The following is an 8,020-nucleotide window of genomic DNA, read 5'->3' as shown; positions in this document are numbered from 1 at the left end:
AGAGTGTGAGAGTGAGAGGAAGAGTGAGTGTATGAGTTGTGTTACTAAAGTGTATGTTTGGGATGTGAGTGTGGGTTTAAGCGGAGTATATCTGAGACTGTGAATATAGACTGTGGTTGTCAGTGTGCATGTGAATATGGGGGTGACTGAGGGTAAACGTAGAAGTGACTGTGTGTGATGTGTGAAAATAGTGGGTGTGGTGCACGAGAAGGTAGAAATGGAAATAGGTGTCCATGTTAGGTATGCGAGTGCCAATGGAAGGTGGTTATCTTGGCGACTTCTGTTTTCCACCTAGCAATGACCTTTCGTATTAAAGAGGTTAGAAAATATATATCAACCCTTTTACCACATTTTTTACTTTTTTACTTGTCAATTAACAGTTGCCTTATATATCGTTATTAGTTTAATATAAATTCCATTGCCTCCCATGAGGCATATACGCTTATTTATGCAGTTCACGGTACCAGTATTATGGAAAAAGTTTTGATATTTTGAAACACATGCAACTTATAATGAGGACTGTCAGTATTCTGGTCGCTCTCAGATGATATATTTCGCACTTTAGGAAGAACCATTTGTAGTGAAAGGGGTGATATGGACAAAGAACTGGGTGTAGATACAGGCATGAACATTAAAGTATTATTAAGTATATTCTCCTATAAACCTCTGCAGCGACATAACCTGGACTGTCCTGTGATGGCAAAAAATACTGTGGTCATCAATTTCTTTTATTTATTATAGGTTGGACTGTTCACTTCCTGCAGTCCCTGTGCAATTGAGGGTGTGGTGACGGAAGTTGTGCCAGTTGTGAATCACGGTGCATGATTGTGTGAGTGTGGAACAGAATGTGAATGGGTGTGGGTAAAGGAGTGGGTGCGAGTTAAGAGTGTGGGTGTGACTGGATCTGAGTGTGAGTGTTGGTGTGAGTGTGGTTGTGGATGTGAGTGAGGGTGAGGGCGTGGGCGAGGGCGTGGTTCTGAGTGAAGGTGAGGGTGTGGATGTGGGTTAGGATGAGGGTGTGACTGGGAGTGTAGGCGAGGGTGTGGATGAGAGTGAAGGTGTGGATACGAGTTAGGGTGAGTGTGTGGATGAGGGTGAAGGTGTGAGTAAGGGCTTGGTTGAGAGTGTGGGTGGGTGTGAAAGTGAGGATGACGGTGTAAGTGCGGTTAAGGATTTCGGTGAAGGTGTGAGTGTGAGTGAGGGTGTAGATGTGGATGAGGGTGCTGATGTGGGTGAGGGTGTGTGGGGGAGTGAGGGTGAGGGTGTGTGGGGGGGTGAGGGTGAGGGTGTGTGTGGGGGGGTGAGGATGTGGCTGTGGGTGTGTAACCTAGTGCAAGTGTGGATGAGTTTGAATGTAGGCACATATATATATTTGGACGTGTGAACATATTACAAATTTGGGTGAAGTACATGGCGTACTACACACACACACAGACACACACACAGACACACACACACACACCATAAATAGACACAATGCTGCATACCCTACATTCTCGCTAGTCCAATACACATCTCAGATTATACCCCACAAAAACACAACTATGCACATCAGTATAAACATAGCCAAGACTTGTATATCCACCTATACGGTTTATTTACTTATATATTTATTTTATTTGTTTTGCTACCACCCTACTCTCTTTGTCAGCGAGAAAAAGGCCTCTAGTAGCGAAAGGATTAGAAACAGATTTCACTGGACTTTTTAATATGGTGATGTCCTCTTAAATTTGTTCTTGCTACCCGCTTGGCGATTTACAATGAGTTAATGGGAGACGTCCGGTGGTGAAGGAGTATTATCAACTGCATAAATGTTAATGAAGTTCCGCTTATTATATTCTTATCACCTGGAGACGATTTTCGATTCAGCTTGGGAGAGTCATTTGGCAGAGAAAGAATAAATCGATTTGTATAAACTTGAGATCAGTTAATAACGTCCTTTATATTTTGTTCGGCTACCGCCAGACGATTCTTGTCTGGCTTAAGTGAGACATTCTGTAGTGTAGGGATGAATCACGGTAATGCGAGTCAATTACTGTCATTCCTTTGTATATTACAGCAGCCACCAGACGATTTTATTTAGCACAGGAGAGGCTTTTCCATCATCTGCACATCTGATAACTTTTTCACTACATTGACGCCATATATATATATATATATATATATATATATATATATATATATATATATTGCCAGACGCCTCAATCCCGTTTGGGGTGGCCACAAACAAATCGCCTCCACGTCACCCTGTCCCCCGCCATTTCACTGCCCTGCTCCCAACTCACACCCCCTTCTCTCATATATCTCTCCACCCCATCCCTCCATTTCATCCTCGGCCTCCCCCTCCCTCTTCCCCCCTCCACCTCACTCACATACACTCTCTTCATCAGTCTCTCACCCTCCATCCTCTCCACATGGCCAAACCACCTCAGTGTGTTCCTCATAACGCTTCCTATCACATCCACATCCACACCACAACGCTCCTTTATATCCTCATTCGTCAGCCTGTCTCTCCTTGTGACTCCACAGGCTCCTCTTAAATAACTCATTTCCACTGCTCTTACTCTTGACTTGTGTCCTTCGAACAACGTCCAAGCTTCACTGACATACGTTAGAGTTGGTATCACAATACTGTCATGTAGTAACTTTTTCACTTCCATGCTCACTTCCCTGTTTCTTACCACTGCTTTCAAAGAACCAGCAACCTTTCTTCCCTGCTGTACCCTTTCAAGCACTTCACCTTCCAAACCTCCATCCTTACTCATCACACTACCCAAGTACTTAAACGTACTCACATTTTCCAATTCCTCACCATCCAACCTCGCTGTACATTCACTGACTTCACCTCTCTCAAAGACCATCACTTTACTCTTCCCTACATTGACCTTTAGATTCTGTTTCTTACACTCTCCCAAACTCATATATATATATATATATATATATATATATATATATATATATATATATATATATATATATATATATAGATATGGTTCTTGGGCGTTTTATTCACTATGGCAGAAACAGTTTGATTTGGTGGAGTTAGATTTTGCCTTTTTTAACCCCTCACAAGAGTTGTCTTTTTAAAGTTGAATGAAATGGGTGGATAGACAAGAAATGTGGAGAGTATTAAGAATATATGGAGTGAATGGGAAGTTGCTGAATGCCGTGAAGAGTATATATGAGGGTGCTAAAGCTGTAGTGCGTGTGGATAATGAACTGTGAATTTTTCTATCTGAATGTTGGATTGAAACAGACATGTGTCATGTTCCCATGGTTGTTCAGTCTGTACATGGATGGGGTTATAAAAGAGATACAAGGTAGGCAGTGGATGCTGGAGCGACCCTAATGAGAGAGGGCAGTGTTTGGAAACTCCCTGTACTGTTGTTGTTAAGTGATGACGAAGGGGAACTGCAAGGCTTGGTGAATGAGTTTGGGTGTGTGTGTAAGAAACGGAATCTAAAGGTGAATGTAGGGAAGAATAAAGTTATAGTCATTGAGAGAAATGAAGTCACTGAATATACAGTGAGGCTGGATGAGGAGGAAATGGAAAACATAAGTGCGTTTAAGTACGGTACTTGGGTAGTGTGATGAGTAACGATGGAAGTTTAGAGGGTGAAGTGCTTGAAAGGGTACAACAGGGAACAAAGGTTGCTGGTTCTTTGAAAGCAGTGATAAGAAACAGGGAAGTGAGCATGGAATGATGGAAGTAAAAAAGTCGCAGCATTACAGTATTGTGATACCAACTCTAACGTATGGAAGTGAAGCTTGGACCTTGTTGGAAGGACACAAGTCAAGAGTGAGAGCAGTGGAAACGAGTTATTTGAGAGGAGCCTGTGGATTTACATGGAGAGACAGACTGACAAATGAGGAAGTGAAGGAGGGCTGTGGTGTGGATGTTGATGTGATAGAGAGCGTTAGGAGAAATACATTGAGGTGGTTTGGCAGTGTGGAGAGGATGGAGAGCGAGAGACCAACGAGGAGAATGTATGGGAGTGAGGTGGAGGGGAGAGAGGGAGGGGGAGGTCGAGGATGAGATGGAGGGATGGAGTGGGAGGGGGAGGCCGAGGATGAGTTGGAGGGAGGGAGTGGAGAGGTATATGAGAGAGGAGTGTGTGAGCTGGGTCAAAGCAGTGAAATGGCATTAGACAGGGCGACGTAGAGGCGATTTGTTTGTGGCCACCCCTTACGGGATTGAGGCGTCTGGGAATAGATAGACAGATAGAAATGGTTTGAAGACAGCAATAAGAAAATTAAATTACTTCTTTGGGCTGAAGGTGCATCTTTTATTAATCTTTGTTGACGCTAGATGAGTTTACTAATTCTAAGACAATCTTTAAATAAGCTTGAAATTTGATATATAAATCTTTTAATAATATTCTTCTTCCCACAAGACGGCTTTATTAGGCAGAGAACAGTCCTCTTTGTATAACAGAATGTTTATCTCTTCAGTCCGACAACGTGGCTTGTAATTAAGTGACGTTGTTACCAGACGATTTTATTCAGTTTCGAGGAGGCGCCTGGAAGTGAAGGTGATAAAGGAGGCTATATCTAAACCCTCCATGTCGAAGTGCTTATCCTAAAGTAAAGGTAATCGTCTGGAGAAAGGAAAAATAATACATTAAATACACCCTCGGACTGAAAGGGTTAATGTCCATAAGTTTCCCCCCTACACACTTGCTGACGGGGTGTGTATGGCAGGGGAATACAGCCTAATATACACGGGGAAGGGGTGATGAGGAGAGGGGAGGGACGGGGGGATGAAAGGGGTGGTGAGGAGGAAGGGAGAAGGGAGATGAGGAGGGAGGGAGGTAGGGACGGAGGAAGAAGGGGGGTGAGGAGGAGAGAGGGAGGGAGGAGAGGTAATTTTGTTAGGTAGGGTAGAGATAATGATGGAGAGAGAGAGAGAGAGAGAGAGGATAATGAAGGGAGAGAAGGAGAGGAAAGATGGATAATGAGAACAGAATCTGGGTGAGGGATGAGGAGGGAGGGAGAAGTGGGAAGGAGGGAGGTAGAAGTGTGAAGATGGGAGGAACGAAGAGAGGCACATATAGCGTAACAGAGGGAGAGAGATAATGAAGAGACAGAAAGGGGAGAAAGAGAGGTAATGGGGAGAGAGAAGGAAGCAGGAAAGTTTGAAGGAGGGAGGGAGAGTGACGAGGGAGAGAGGGAATTTAGTTGGACAAGGAAAAAGGAATAGAGAGAGAGAAAAAAAAAAACTACGATAAAAAAAAGAAAAAGTGAAGACAGAAGAAATATGAAGGAGCAGATAAACATGAAATAAAGACTATATGAAGAAGGAGACGGGAGAGAACTGTGAAATTAGAAAGTGACTTAAGAATATAGGGAAGGAAAGGATGATGAAGATGAACAGATAAGTTAATATGGAGAAAGGAAGGCTGAGAAGGCGAAGGAAGGGACGAGAACTAATTTAGGAAGAAGGGGAGTAACGAAGGAGGAATAAATAGAGACGATGAAGGATGGGATAGGGAGAGGGGAGAGGAGGTTAAAAATGGAATGGAGAGTGATGAATGGTGGAGAGGAGAGAGGAAGGAGGAAACCAAGGACAAATAGAGAGCAAGTGAGAAAATGAAGAAGAAGCAAGAAAAAAAAAGAACAGAGAGAAAGGAGATTTAAAGAGAAAAAGCGAGAAAAGAGAAGGAAACTAAAAGGGAAAACAGAAGTAACAGGAGGAGGAAACTACAAACAGAGAGAGAGAGAGAGAGTAGGTACTAAGCAGAAGGAAAAAGGAAAAATAGAAGAAAATTAACTCCTACAACTAGATGATGCCATATTTTTTCATGCTACCGTCAAACAGTTATATTCATTTTTGTAGAGACTATTCCAACTGCAGAGTTTCCATATAACCTTCATTATCCATTTCATTTTTAGACATCTTTAGACGTAATTTGTATGTTAAAGTCATCCTGAGGTGGAGAGATCAAAATGAAAAGGAGAAGGAATTTGTAAGAGAGAAATAGAGAGAAAGTGGAAATTAAAGAAGACTAGATAATCAAGAAAGAAAGAGAAACATGAAAGAAAAGAGAGGAGGAAAGTAAAAACCAAAAAGGAAGAGAGAGAGAGAGAGAGAGAGAGAGAGATACAGAGAGAGAGAGAATAAGGAAGGCAAAGAGGAAGAGGGAAAGGAGAGAGGAGGAAACACACAAAAAGGGAAGAGAGGAAAGAGGTAATGAGTTTAAATAAAGAATAGGAAAAGTTAGAGACCGTGGAAATAAAACAGAAACAAATGAGAGAAGAGCTGGAAGGGGAAACCAAAGAGAAGCAGTTAAAAAAAGAAAATTGAGAGAAATAAAGAGAGGAAAAGGAAATTAAAGAAGAGCAAAGGGTAGAGAGAAAATAGAAAGAACAAGAAAATATAGAAAATCAGAGAGGAAGACTGGAGAATCTAAAGACGTAAAGAAGAATTAAGATGAAACTAGACGGAAGAAAAAAGGAAAAAGACAAGAAAGGGAAGAGAGACAAGAAAAGAAAAGACAGAAGAAAAGGAAGACAGAAAATACGAGAAAAGGAAGAGAGAGAAGTCGGAAGAAAAGGAAGAGAGAAAGACAGAATAAAAGGAAGAGAAAAAAGACGGAAGAAATGGAGAGAGCAGACGGAAGAAAAGGAAGCGAGAAAAGACAAGAAAAGGAAGAGAGAAAAGACAGAAGAAAAGGAAGAGAGGAAAGACGAAAGAAAGGGAAGAGAGAAAAGACACGAAAAGGAAGAGAGAAAAGACACGAAAAGGAAGAGAGAAAAGACAAGAAAAGGAAGAGAGGAAAGACGAAAGAAAGGGAAGAGAGAAAAGACAAAAGAAAAGGAAGAGAGGAAAGACGAAAGAAAGGGAAGAGAGAAAAGACAAAAGAAAAGGAAGAGAGGAAAGACGAAAGAAAGGGAAGAGAGAAAAGACAAGAAAAGGAAGAGAGAAAAGATGGAGGAAAAGGAAGCGAGAAAAGACGAAAGAAAAGACAAAGTGAGAAGAAAATGAAGAGAGAAAAGACAGGAAAAGAAAGAGAAAAAAAACAAGAAAAGGAAGAGAAAAAAGACAAGAAAAGAGAAAAAAGACGGAGGAAAAGGAAGAGAGAAAAGACAGAAGCAAAGGAAAAGAGAAAAGACAAGAAAAGGAAGAGAAAAAAGACAGAAGAAAAGGAGTAGAGGAAGACGCAGGAAATGGAATAAGAAACAGAGAAGCAATAATAAAAAAGGGGAATGAAATTGAGGGGGTGAAGAGAGGTGGAAAACATGGAAGGAAGAAACCGGAAGGAAAAAAATAGAAAGAGTGGAGGAATATGAGGAAGGGAAGGAGGGAAGATAAATGGTTAGATTGTTATGAGAGAGAGAGAGAGAGAGAGAGAGAGAGAGAGAGAATTAGGAGGTTAAAAGAATAAAGAAGGGAGCAGTAGTAAGTGGAAGGGGTGGCTGGAAGATGAATGGTTTTATGGTTATGAGAGAGACAGACAGACAGACAGACAGAGACAGACAGACAGACAAACAGACAGACTGATAGGCGGGCTGAGTGAGACAGACAGATACACAGACAGAAAAAGATTATATGATGAAAGAGAAGAAAGATTAGGGGGGAAATGGAGAAAACAAAGATATCGGGGAAAAGAGAAATCCGGCAAAAAGACGAAAATTAGTAGTAGTAGTAAATTATCAAGAGGATGGATAAAACGGGGGAGGGGGGACGGGGAGGATATACTCAGGATTAAAGGCCATTCATCAGCATAAAGAAGATGAAAGGAAAATGAGAAATGAGGAGGAAAATACCAAAAAAAAGAGATAACCGAATTTTGAAATGAGAGAGAGAGAGAGAGAGAGAGAGAGAGAGAGAGAGAGAGAGAGAGAGCAAGAATACATTGTAAAGTGAATTTTAAGTAAAGAGATAGTAAGTAGAAAATCAAGCATCAGAAATAGAATATAATGAGAATCTTTGTTTATACATAAGAAACAATGGGAATATCAGGAGGGAAACGAAGAAAAGCGACAGACTGGAAGACAACATCGGGAGAACAGGAAAGTT

The sequence above is a fragment of the Coenobita brevimanus genome, chromosome 87 (genome assembly GCF_032717465.1).
Source record: "Coenobita brevimanus isolate Jiangsu-jjx chromosome 87, ASM3271746v2, whole genome shotgun sequence".
NCBI lineage: Eukaryota > Metazoa > Arthropoda > Malacostraca > Decapoda > Coenobitidae > Coenobita > Coenobita brevimanus.
The sequence above is the reverse complement of the archived record's forward strand: the minus strand, read 5'-3'. Positions refer to the sequence as shown.